The sequence below is a fragment of the Macrotis lagotis genome, chromosome 4 (assembly GCF_037893015.1).
Source record: "Macrotis lagotis isolate mMagLag1 chromosome 4, bilby.v1.9.chrom.fasta, whole genome shotgun sequence".
Taxonomy (NCBI): domain Eukaryota; kingdom Metazoa; phylum Chordata; class Mammalia; order Peramelemorphia; family Peramelidae; genus Macrotis; species Macrotis lagotis.
In genome coordinates this window covers 173,865,680-173,877,259 of record NC_133661.1, presented here as the reverse complement: position 1 = coordinate 173,877,259, position 11,580 = coordinate 173,865,680, and the positions used below count along the sequence as shown (strand labels likewise).

Sequence of the window (11,580 nt, the reverse complement as noted above, 5' to 3'; positions counted from 1 at the left end):
CCTTTACATGCTTCTCTAAAATCTGACCATTCATAGTTTCTCATAGAACAACAGTAATCCATGACATTCATATACCATAACTTGCTCAGTCATTCCCCAATTGATAGGCATCCCCTTAATTTCTAATTCTTTGCTATTACAAAAAGAGCTTCTATAAATATTTTTGAACATGTTAGACTTTTCCTTTTTTTATGATTTCTTTGGAATAGAGACCTAGGGATGGAATTGCTGGATCAAAGGATATGCACAATTTTATTGCCCTTTTATCCTGTGTAATTCTAATCCATTTTCTGCTATGTACCCCAATATGCTTGGGATCTTACCTAGGTCTTTTAACATTTTATAGATATCAGACAAGTGTAAATTGTCAATTTCCAAGGTGTAAATGCTCACACACACACACAAAAATCTAATAATCAGCTCTCTTGAGCCAGTTCAATCTGACTCCAGTTGGCACATTCCTGATATCAATATAGCATAAAGACTGTCCATCTGTTACAGTACTACTGATAATAATTGATATCTACATAGTCCTTTCCAGTTTGCAAAGTGTGGTAGATGCAGCATATCTCTCACTTCCTTTTATAATTCAGGAATGAAGAATTGCTATTGATGATTTATTGAGCCTAAATTCCAATCATAAAAAATATTTGCAGTGAATCACTTCTTAGATAATATTTCTTGTTATTTACTTTTCTTGATGGTTCATCAGAGTTTTAAGAGTTATGAATTGGTCACTGCTTTACTGGTGGGGTGATAATTGAACAGCCAAATTGCAGTTATGTTTACATTCAGACTTATTATCCCTGGCAGGTATCTTCTAGTTAGCTATGATGATCTGAATAAAGACAATGTGAAATTCATTAAATAGTTGTGTTCTAACAGGTCATTTAAAAAACACTTTCCCCTTGGAAACAATAGGATAAGGATAAGTGTTGACTGAGGCCAATCCATAGAAATCTATTTAACCCAATCCCTTTATTGTCCTCCTGAAGTACAGGACCAGAACAACATTTATTAACAAGGTTATAAAAAAGAGAATTGTAACTTGGAGTGTCAATGTAGCATCTAAAGCATACTCCTCTTATATGGATCACTCAGAAAAACTGCCTAAGTTTGAAGATGTCCTTGTCCACATTCACTCAAAACTATGGTACATCAGTTTTTTTCCTAACCATCCTCATCTTCATTCCATCTAATATACTATGGGGCATCTGATCAACTGGATCACCTTTCCAACTTTCCTGCCAACCTCTGTTCCTCATCAGTAACCATCCAGTCTTCCAGAAATGCTATCTGATAACTCAAGGGAGGGGGTTAATCCACTCAACTTTGTTACTCACTTGGGAAAAGGCTACACTTGTGATTTATAGAGAAGTAAATGACATTTCACCTGAGCCATTCATATATGGTCTGCCCCAGCCTAAACATTAAGTCATGCAACTTATCCCAACAGGCATCATGGTCCAGTGAGCTTGAATATCTTGCCTACTACCCTGATGATATATTTGTTTACTCTTTTCCTCCCTTTCTAGCATTTTGGCAGAGAATAATAATCAAGTCAACATTCCTTTTGCTACTAGAAAAGTCAAGACAATCTAATTTTCTTTTTTTAATTTTTTAAAATTTTTAAGGGGACGGCTAGGTGGTACAGTGGGTACAGCACCGGCCCTGGAGTCAAGAGTACCTGAGTTCCAAACCAGCCTCAGACACTTAATAATTACCTAGCTGTGTGGCCTTGGGCAAGCCACTTAACTCCACTGCCTTGCAAAAAAAAATAAATACATTTTAAGTTTTGGGGGGCGGAGCCAAGATGGTGGCATGAAGGCAGCATTTCCTGGGAACTCCTTCCCCCCAAACTCCAAAAGCCAAAATTATGACTCTAGCCAAAATTTAGAGGGGCAGAACCCACAAAAAGACTGAATGATATATTTTCCCAGTCCAAGATAATTTAGAAGTTATGCGGGAAAGGCTTGTTTCACCAGGACCTGGGGAGCCCAAAGATCACCAGCAACAGCTTGAAGGGGTGGGGAGAGAACTCTACTATACCAGAATGAGTGTGGAGTGAGGAGCACTAGAGAAAGCAGCCTGCACTCCCAGAGACAGTAAGGGAAGTCTGCAGAGATTTCTCTGCTCTCCCTGGGGTAGGACTCTGCTGTTTGTCTACACTCAGTTTGGGCTTCCATACTAAGATAGCAGGATCTCTGCTTATAGCCCAGGGCAGAGGGAAGTGGATGAGCTCAAAAAAAAGATTTTGAAAAGCAATTAAGGGAGATGGGGGAAAAATTGGGAGGAGAAATGAGAGCAATGCAGAAAAATCATGAAAACCAAATCAACAGCTTGGTGAAAGAAATACAAAAAAAATACTGAAGAAAATAATATGCTAAAAACCAGTTTAGGCCTAATGGAAAAAGCAAAAAAAAAAAAAAGGCAAATGAGGAGAAGAATGCCTTAAAAAGCAGAATTGGTCAGCTGGAGAAGGAGATTAAAAAAAGCTCTCTGAAGAAAATAACTTTCAAATGCAGAATGGAACTAAAGGAAACTGATGACTTTGCAAGAAATCAGGAAGAAAAAATTTTTTAATTTTATTTAAGGCAATGGGGTTAAGAGTGACTTGCTCAAGGCCATACAGCTAGGCTATTATTAAATGTCTGAGGTCATATTTGAACTCAGGTCCTCCTGACTCCAGGGCTGGTGCTCTATCCACTGTGCCACCTAGCTGCCCCCCCCCCCATTCTCTTTTAGTCTATGTTCTACCTAGAATCTCTATGATTCTGAAATACAGAACAGTTAGACCGAAGCTCCCTTCCCTGACCAACTTCTTACTTCCTCATACTCATTCATGTTATTTCTATCTTTTCTAGATGCCCATCCAACTGTACCCTTCCTCTTGGTATCCTATGATACCCTCCCACCTGGAATACTAACTCTTCTTGTCTCTTGCTTTTTGGAACAAGTACCTTCTTCAAGCTTTCCTCAAATATTATGTCTGTCAGGAGTTCTTTCCTGATTTTTGCAGTTGTTTGTGCCCTTCCTATCATTCTGTATTTGTGTGTGTATGTAAGAATACATATAAAATACTTAACAGTAAATATGTTACATTCTTCTAATAAAAATAAATCTTTAAGTCAGGGGACATTCCACTTTTGTATTTGTATCAATTGAATGAGGTTAAATGCCTTTACTTTAAACTGAGTATACTCTGCTTGACTTGTAGAAGGGAATCCATTACCAAGTGGCCATGAATCTGTCCACAAACTTGTGCTAGAGATTGGTACAAAGATAAAATAGTCTCCTCCCACAAGAAGCTTACATTCTATTGAGGGCAGCTAGGTGACTCAATGGAAAGAGCACTGACTTTGGAATCTGAAGGATGGGAGTTTTAATGTGACCTCAAATGCTTGACACAAATTAGCTATGTGACCTCAGGCAAGTCACTTAACCCTGATTGTCTCCCATCCAGGGCCTCTCTAGTCATTCTGATTCATATCTGGCCGCTGGATCTTAGATGACTCTGGAAGAGGAAATAAGGCTGGTGACAGTATAGCGCCCCCTCAACTCAAATCCAATTCATGTGCTTGTCATGGCATCTATCCCTGATGTCATTCTTCTTCACGAATAAAGGACAAACATTACATTCTATTGGGGAAAAACAGCATAGATAAATAAATATAACTAGTATAATACAAAGGGAAATTTAACAATAGAACCCGAGTTTCAGAGGGAACAATGGGAGGTAGGGAAGAATAGGAAGGAGACAATCTGATATGGATAGTTATGATAGAGCTTGGTAAACAAGAAAAATTAATTCCTAGGTGAGCTTTAGAACAGTAGTCTGTCTTGCACTTCATACAAGCAAAGGTAATATTGATTGTCAATCCTCGTGAAACAAAAGGAAAAGGGATTAGAGTTTTGTCCCTGATCCTGGTTAACAGGCAAAATATGAGTTAGTGGAATCCTTGAGTCAGAATGATTATAGGATATAAAGTGGAAAGGACATAGTATTTATATTCAGAAGACCTGGGTTTAGATCCTAGTTCTGCCACTTATGACACATACGATTTTGGATCAGTCACTTCACATCTCAGACCTCAGTTTCCTCATCTATAAAATGAAAGTGTTGGACTACATCTTGACATCTAAATTTTCTTACACCTCTAAAATTATCACTTTGTGATTGAATAATTCTAAGCTACTTACCCACAACCACATTAGGTAAGCCTCAGGACTCAGTTCAATGTTGAATAGATTATATCCTCAGGGTTCTTTGCATGGGGGGGATCTTTGTGCCTGGACTGATAGTCAGAATGGGGTGATGAAATGTAAGGAATGCATCCAGCTTCTGGTCTAAGCAATTTCTCTTATAAATCTGGGACCTACTCTCCCCTCAATATATACTTAACATTAATGGAAAGAGTGGAACACATAGGGATCAAATGAGGAACAACTATGGTCAAGGCAGACACAGGGACAACTCAAATCTCCCAGAACAGGTGACATCTTCTGGTGATGACAACATGTTGCTTTCTCTGGACCTTCTTTCTGTCTCTTTGATTCTCCCTGTTGAATGATGAGTTTCTGAGCTGGAATGATTAGGACTTGAGTCTGTCTTGAGTGAGTAGGATATGGGGAGTAAGAGTTTGAGAGGTGAGGCTCTCAGCAGAAATAAAGGGGTGCAGAAGAGAGGTATGGATTGAAGTGGGTGAGTAGTATCAGATGCCACAGAGAGGTAAAAAAAAAACGAGGACTGAGAAAAAGCTTTCTAAGCCTGAGTCCCTCTTTCCTCTAGATTCTACATGCGCTTATGAGAGAGTGTGTCAGACTTTTGGGGGGATGTTAAATATTTTAAAAGCTACTTAAAGCTGGCTGTCTAGATTCTTAAACTATCCTCTTTTTTTTAAGTTTTTTGTTTAGTTTTTTTGCAAGGCAAATGGGGTTAAGTGACTTGCTCAAAGCCACACAGGTAATTATTAAGTGTTTGAGACCAGATTTGAACCCAGGTACTCCTGACGCCAGGGCCAGCGCTTTATCCACTGTGCCACTTAGCCACCCCAACTATCCTCTTGGAGAAAGGGATGCACGCCAGTTGGGGTCTTAGAGGGGCTTTAGAGATTCACCTTTCCTCCCCCCCCCCCCTTTCCCCTCATTCCTCATGGTTTACCCCCTAGAAACCTGAGTATATATGTAGTCAAGCTCTGGGAACCCAACTCATCTGTGAGAGTAGGAGTTGCAATTAGGAGCTTCAGAAGCTTACATTGGTTACATTCCTTTTGTATGAACAGATAAGTCATGTGGCAAAGGTGCGTCAGCGATAACGAAGGGATTTGGGATGCCCGCATGCCGGCAAGAAGCACCTGGCATGGGCTAAGCGTCCAGGAGAAGTCAAAGGGGGCAACCTCTAAGCTGATGAAGCCGCAAGACACCAGAGCATCTCAGTATATCAAAGTAGAATTTCATTGTTCACAACAGTTCCCCAATTTAATGCTTTTAAGAGGGAAATGAATTAAATTCCACCTAGTGAATCAATACTGGTAACTTTAGCCTAGAAGGCGCTTACACCTTCAGGAATGAATTTCCTCCCTGACTAGGTTTGCAGATTAAGAGGTAGGTTATCTGCGGAGCAGAACAAAAGCACCCTAAGGACAGGGTTATTGGTATTTTGGGGGGTTTTTTGGTTTGTTTTTTTTAAATTTCCTGATACATCTTTATTAAATTGAAATAAGCTGAGTTGACGTCCTTTCCAGCCAAAAAGAAAAAAAAAATCGGGAGAAGGGGGAAAGGTCGGCTGCGTGGCCGTGATGGGCCGCGGGGCCCGTGGGAAGGGGCAGAAGGAAAGCGATGCTGCGGGTGGCCGCGGCGCGCGGGGCTGGGATCACGCGCACGCGCATGCGAGGGGGCGGGTGGGGGAGGGGCGTCTCCGGCTCGGCGCTCCCAGCCGGCCAGCGGGATCCTCTCCCAGCCCCGGGGCCGGGCCCAGGCTCAGCGGAAGCCCCGCCCCTCAGGATGACGTTTCGCGACGCGACGCGGCGCGGTGCATTTTGGGAAAAGGGGGAGGAGCCGGGCTGGCTTCCGCCTGGACGGCGATGGCTGATTCCGCGGGTTCCCGGGAGAAGGGCCTCTGGCGAGCGAAAAGGCGCTGGTGAAGCGGGGCCTCCCTCCCCCACGGTAAGCGCCGGCCTCGGCCTCTTGTCTCGGGAGAGCCGCCGTGATGGGCGTCCGCTGCGCCCGTCGTCGCCTGAAGACGAGCCCCCTCCGGGGGCGTCCTGCGGGGCGGGCGGGCGGGGCGGGGACACCTTGGAGCCGGGACCGGCATGGGCGGCGTTAGCTCGGAGCCTGGCCCGCCGGCCGCGGAGCATTCAGCCCTCGGGCCGGTGCGGAGAAGCCGGCCCGGTCGCGCCGGCCTCCCCGGCCTGGACAGCCGACCTCAGCCTCCTCCTCTCTGGGCTTCTCCCAAAGACAGCTCGGAAGGGGCGGGGAAGCCGGCGACCTACCTTAGTTTAGCTCCGCTCCGAGATGTAGATCAGGTAACCGTGGCTGCCACCGTGGACCCCCACCCAGCATTAAAACGAGCATTCCGGACACAGTTATTGGCCACAGTCAGCTTTTTAGTGGATGCTCTTACTTGGATGCTCTCCAGAACCCTGTGTTGTGGTCGTATGGTTATTTGGGGTTTTTTTTTTTGAGTAAAGATGCAGTACAAGAGGCCGGACAGACATCTGAGTTTTATTTCTCATCTCCAGTTCATTCTCTGACCTTGAACAAGTCACTTCACCACTAATAAGACATTTATCTGCCTCCAATAATTATTGAAAAGATGGAGGTACTTAAATGTTTGTAAAGAGCTCTGAAATTCTTGGATAAAAGCCACTACATAAGTCAAAGATGCCCCTTTCTGAATCTGCATGCACTCTTAGCTTTATGACTGTCATGCTGCAGCCATTTAAAAATGTCAAGTGGTAGTTGTTAAATAAATGTTAATATGCAAAGCTTACTAGTGATTTTTCCCCCCAAAATAACAAGATTTTCTTTTTCTGTGAAACCTACCTAAGATTCCTTGTTTTAGATAGCTCCTCACAGATTGATGATTGGAAATATTTTGGAATATTCCAATGTATTCCAATAAACTGGAAGAGAATGTGATGCCAGGGTTTACTGGTATTAGTTTCTGGAAATGTCAATTCGTTAGGATATACTTGAATAAATATTACAAATTATATATCTTTCAAATTTAATAAGGACTTCTTGCTATGGAAAAATGTTTTAAGATATTTTTATATTAACAGATCCTTAAGGAATCATAAGACTAAAGAAAGGGATAATATTGTGTCTCCCTGCTAAAAAGGATCATCTTTAGCATCCAAATAAATGATAGGTATATACTTGACATTGGAAGATAAAGCTTAGATCACTTCAAATAAGTTTTATATTCATCACTTTTTTTCACTAAATGTGCTAGACAAAACTATTGCAGGAGCAAACAAACCATTCATTGAAACATGAAGAGGCATTACTATTAAAACTATAAATACAATTAAGGAAACATCTTTCATGATCTGAGTTTGTCTGAGGAGCATTTTATATGATTCAGGATTTTTGTGTGTGTTTTAGTTGCAGAACAAAATTTCTTACTCTAATGTCTTAACTATAATTTTAGTGTAATTTCAGTTAATGATAATGTAAGCTATTTTTTACTACTGTAACAACTATTAATGAAAATTTGGTGATGTGAGGAAATAGGACTATTTAAACTTCTTAAGTTTTTTAACTTTTATTTTCTTAACACAAAGGAGAGCCAATACAGCTTTAGTTTTTTTCTTTTCCAGAGATGTTAGCATCTATATTAGCTGTAGAATATCTCATTTCAATTATGGATTTTAAGGTAATTTAGTCACAACAGAAGTTAAGTAGAGTTACTGAATAGTTTTATGTCTAAGATTATTTTCATAAAAAAAGAACATTCTAATGATGGTATTGGCTTATATAGCCTACTTTCCAACTGCATGCACATTCTGTACAATATGTTTACAAAATACCATATCTAATTTTATGTGATTCATTGTTCACTAATATGAAAAGATACAATCACAAGGTAATTGGTTGTCTCTCAATTTAACTTCAAGCATTTATCTATCACTGTTGTCATTATAGGCAGCATATTCTACTTTTGATTTCCAAATTATTATCACTTGAAAAAGATAAGCTTCCTAAACCTTTCTAATAGTAATGGGCCATCGCTTTCTAATTTTGTGGAATGAGTCATAATTTTACATGATTAAGATCCCTTACAAAGAAAGTTAAAATTTTAATGACAAATTAATCCTTTTCAAAAAGTGTTATGAACCAAAACTTAGTGTATTATTTTAAATCTTCATATATGGTGGGTTTTTAGAAAGGTGTTTCCTGACATTAAAATAATTTTTGGTTGAAAATGAATTATAATTCAGTTAATACATTTGATAAGTTTAAGGTGGCCTTGAAGTAAGTAGAGGATAGAAAACGAGTCAGGAAGAGACCTGGGTTCAAGACCTGACTTTGTGTCTTTGGGTAAGTCTTTAATCTCTCAGTGCCCCAGGTAGCTCTCTAAATATTAGAGGTCTAGCTTGTACTGATGTGCAGTTTGCTCACTAGATGTTACATAAAGGAATTAAATTACAGATTCTGTCCTCTTCCCCACCCCCATTGTGCTTAAGTATCTTATTTACAAGTTAATCAAGCTATCAATTTGAATGCACATTAAAATTCTTTGCCATCTTCATATTATTCATTTGCTTCTTACTAGATGTATTTGTTTAGCACCTTTTTTTATAAAGTACTTCACAAAAATGAGTCAGATTGCTAATAGTTGAACTCTGTCAACTGAGTAAATGAACTACCCAGCACTTCTGAACAGAAGTCATGTGAGCAGACTCCTGTATTTGAAACCAATAGTTCTTTTTTATTTCTAGCCATAGTTCCTCATTATAGACATGAGGTGCTGACCAGTTTGTGTTTTGATGCCACATATACCAGACTGAACAGTTTACATTTTTTATGTGTAAGACCATTACATAATTTTCTAAAAGTTCACCAAAGTTAGAAAATTGTTAAAAGCAAATAGGGTTATACTAACTAGGTAGTTCTATTTCCTATTAACCCATTCCCTTTTTAATCTAGTTTAGGTTCTTTCCATTGTACTGTAGCAAAATTGATACCAATGACCTCCTTAAGGAATACAGTGTACTTTTCTCAGCCCTTCTACTCTTTGACCTCACTGTGGTACTACCCCCCTCTTTGGAACTTTCTCTTCCCTTCATTTCTGTAACTATACTTTTCTGGTTTTCCTCCTGCTTTTCAGATTATTTGGTGACCTGTGTGACCTGTACTTACTGCTCCTTTTTCCTTCCACCTGACTGGAGTTTGCTCCCAAGATCTGTCCTCTTTCTGTTCTTTGTTCTAGTTGTCTGTCTTTTCACTTTTCCCTTCCCCCTGAAAATCTTTCTTTCCTTCCCTTCCCTTCCCCTGTCTACCATCCTCTGTTCACCTCTCCCATTCTGGGGGTGGGGAAGAAGCTTGAAAAGCACCCTCAGGTCAACTTTGTAGACAGAGTTGATTAGGCATTAATTAGGAGAGGGAATTACTATAGTGATTTATAGATAGAGGATTTGCTTCAATGATCTTGTAGCTTCCTATTTTAATTATTTGTTTTGAAGTGGGGGTTTTTTTTGGCTAGGCAATGGGATTAAATGACTTGCCCAAGGTCACACAATTAGGTAATTATTAAGTGTCTGAGGTCATATTTGAACTCAAGTACTCCTGACTCCAGGGCTGGTACTCTACCCACCGTGCCACTTAGCCTCCCCTCTCTGCTTAAATTCTGTGAATATTTTAAGACTATTTTCAAATCCCTCTTTGTTGTCACTAAACATTTAAATATCTACTAATATGTCTGGTACTTGAGGAGTTAAAGATGGAAAATATGGTTCCTGCCACCAATTGGCTTACAGTTTAGGGAAGGCAGTATAAAGAAGGCAAATAGATCAAGTGAATGGTATAGGAAATAAGTATTTAAGGATTTCAAATAAGGGAATAAACTCTTAAGAGCTACTGCTATCAGGAAAGTAATATAGAGAAGATTGGCTTTGAAATTATCCTTGAAGAGAAGAATAGAATTGTCAAAGAAAAAGGTAAAATGGATTGGGGGTGGGGGGAAGATGGCTGAGATATGTGGCTGCAGGTGGTTAGGGAAAGAGGCTTTCTCTTAATATTCCAGGCCACAATGATCTCTATTTTTTCTGAATTTAGTTCCTGCTTAGATTAGGAACTATATAGAGAAACATGTCTTTATTCTCACTATATATTAGTTTGGTTTTAAATAGATTTCAAGTTCCCAGAGGACCATTTTATATATCTTTATCTGCCAGAGGAACTGGCACCTAGCCTGTATTCAAGAAAGTTTTACACGTTGACGTTCCTGAGGAGAGCAAGCAGAAAACATTTAAGTGACTTGCATGCTTTAGGGTAAAGTATTATCCCAGAGATTGATTATGCAAAGATAAACATAATGTAGAAATTTATAGACTATGGGGATTATTAGATTATCATTTAACAAGACTTGGAATGAAAAGTTTGTTGGGGTAGGGAAGGAAACCCAGAACTTTGAACAGCTGAAGTGTAGCAAGAGTGGCTCTCTGGGAGGTTAAGAAAGAGCGTTGCCTGCTTTGTAGTTGTGACTAGGACTTGGACAGTAATGTATACCAGAATTAAAGGTTCATAGAGTTAGGCAACTAATGCAAGGCCTGGAGAAACACCTGATTTCAAATCTGGCCTTAGCCCCTGCTTAGCAATTTGACCCTGGGCAAGTCACTTCTCCTCCTGTTTGCTTTAGTTTCCTCATATATAAAAGGGAGGAAATAACAGCACCACCTTCACAAGACTGTTGTGAGAACCACATAAGAGAATAATCATAAAGTACAAAAAAATACCAATGTCATTGTTTAAAAAAAAAATTCCAGTCCAGCTTTGACAGGTGAATGCTGCATCTTCTGGTCCAATTCTCAGCTCTTCTGCATTGGAAGAAAAAGAAATAAATGAAGATAATCAGTTCCCTACCTTTTCTTTACTATGGATTCAGTATTGATAGGCAGTATGTTTTTTTTCTTTTTGTAAGGCAATGGGGTTGAGTGACTTGCCCAAAGTCACACAGGTAGGTAATTATTAAGTGTCTGAGGTTGGATTTGAACTCAGCTCCTCCTGACTCCGTGACCAGTGCTCTATCCACTGTGCCACCTAGTTGTCCCTGATAGGCAGTATGTTTTAATGGAAAGGATATTAGACTCATTCAGGAGAGGGGTGTGGTAGTTTATGCCTATATGTTGAGCTCTTGGAGTTGGGAACCACCACATTGTCCAAGGAGGAGTAAATTGGCCCAGGAAAGAAATAAAATAGGTCAAAACCCCTATCCAGTCAGTAGAGAAATCTAGCCCTTGAATGGCTACTGTTCCTCTAGTCTGGGATAATTAGGAAGATCCAATTTTATGTATAAAATAAATTTTTTGAAGGAGAATACTGGGTTTGAGACCTGCCTCTGGTGCTTACTGGATA

General features: G+C 40.0%; 1 protein-coding gene across 2 annotated transcripts in view; it reads left to right on the top strand.

Moving 5' to 3' along the window:
• The first annotated feature begins 6,031 nt into the window (after window positions 1-6,031).
• USP8 (ubiquitin specific peptidase 8) overlaps window positions 6,032-11,580 on the top strand; it is a 73,533-nt gene continuing 67,984 nt past the window's right edge. For both annotated transcript variants that reach the window (XM_074234689.1, XM_074234688.1), the window contains exon 1: window positions 6,032-6,165. The gene's annotated coding sequence lies outside the window, so the exon portion shown is untranslated. The remainder of the gene's footprint in view (window positions 6,166-11,580) is intronic.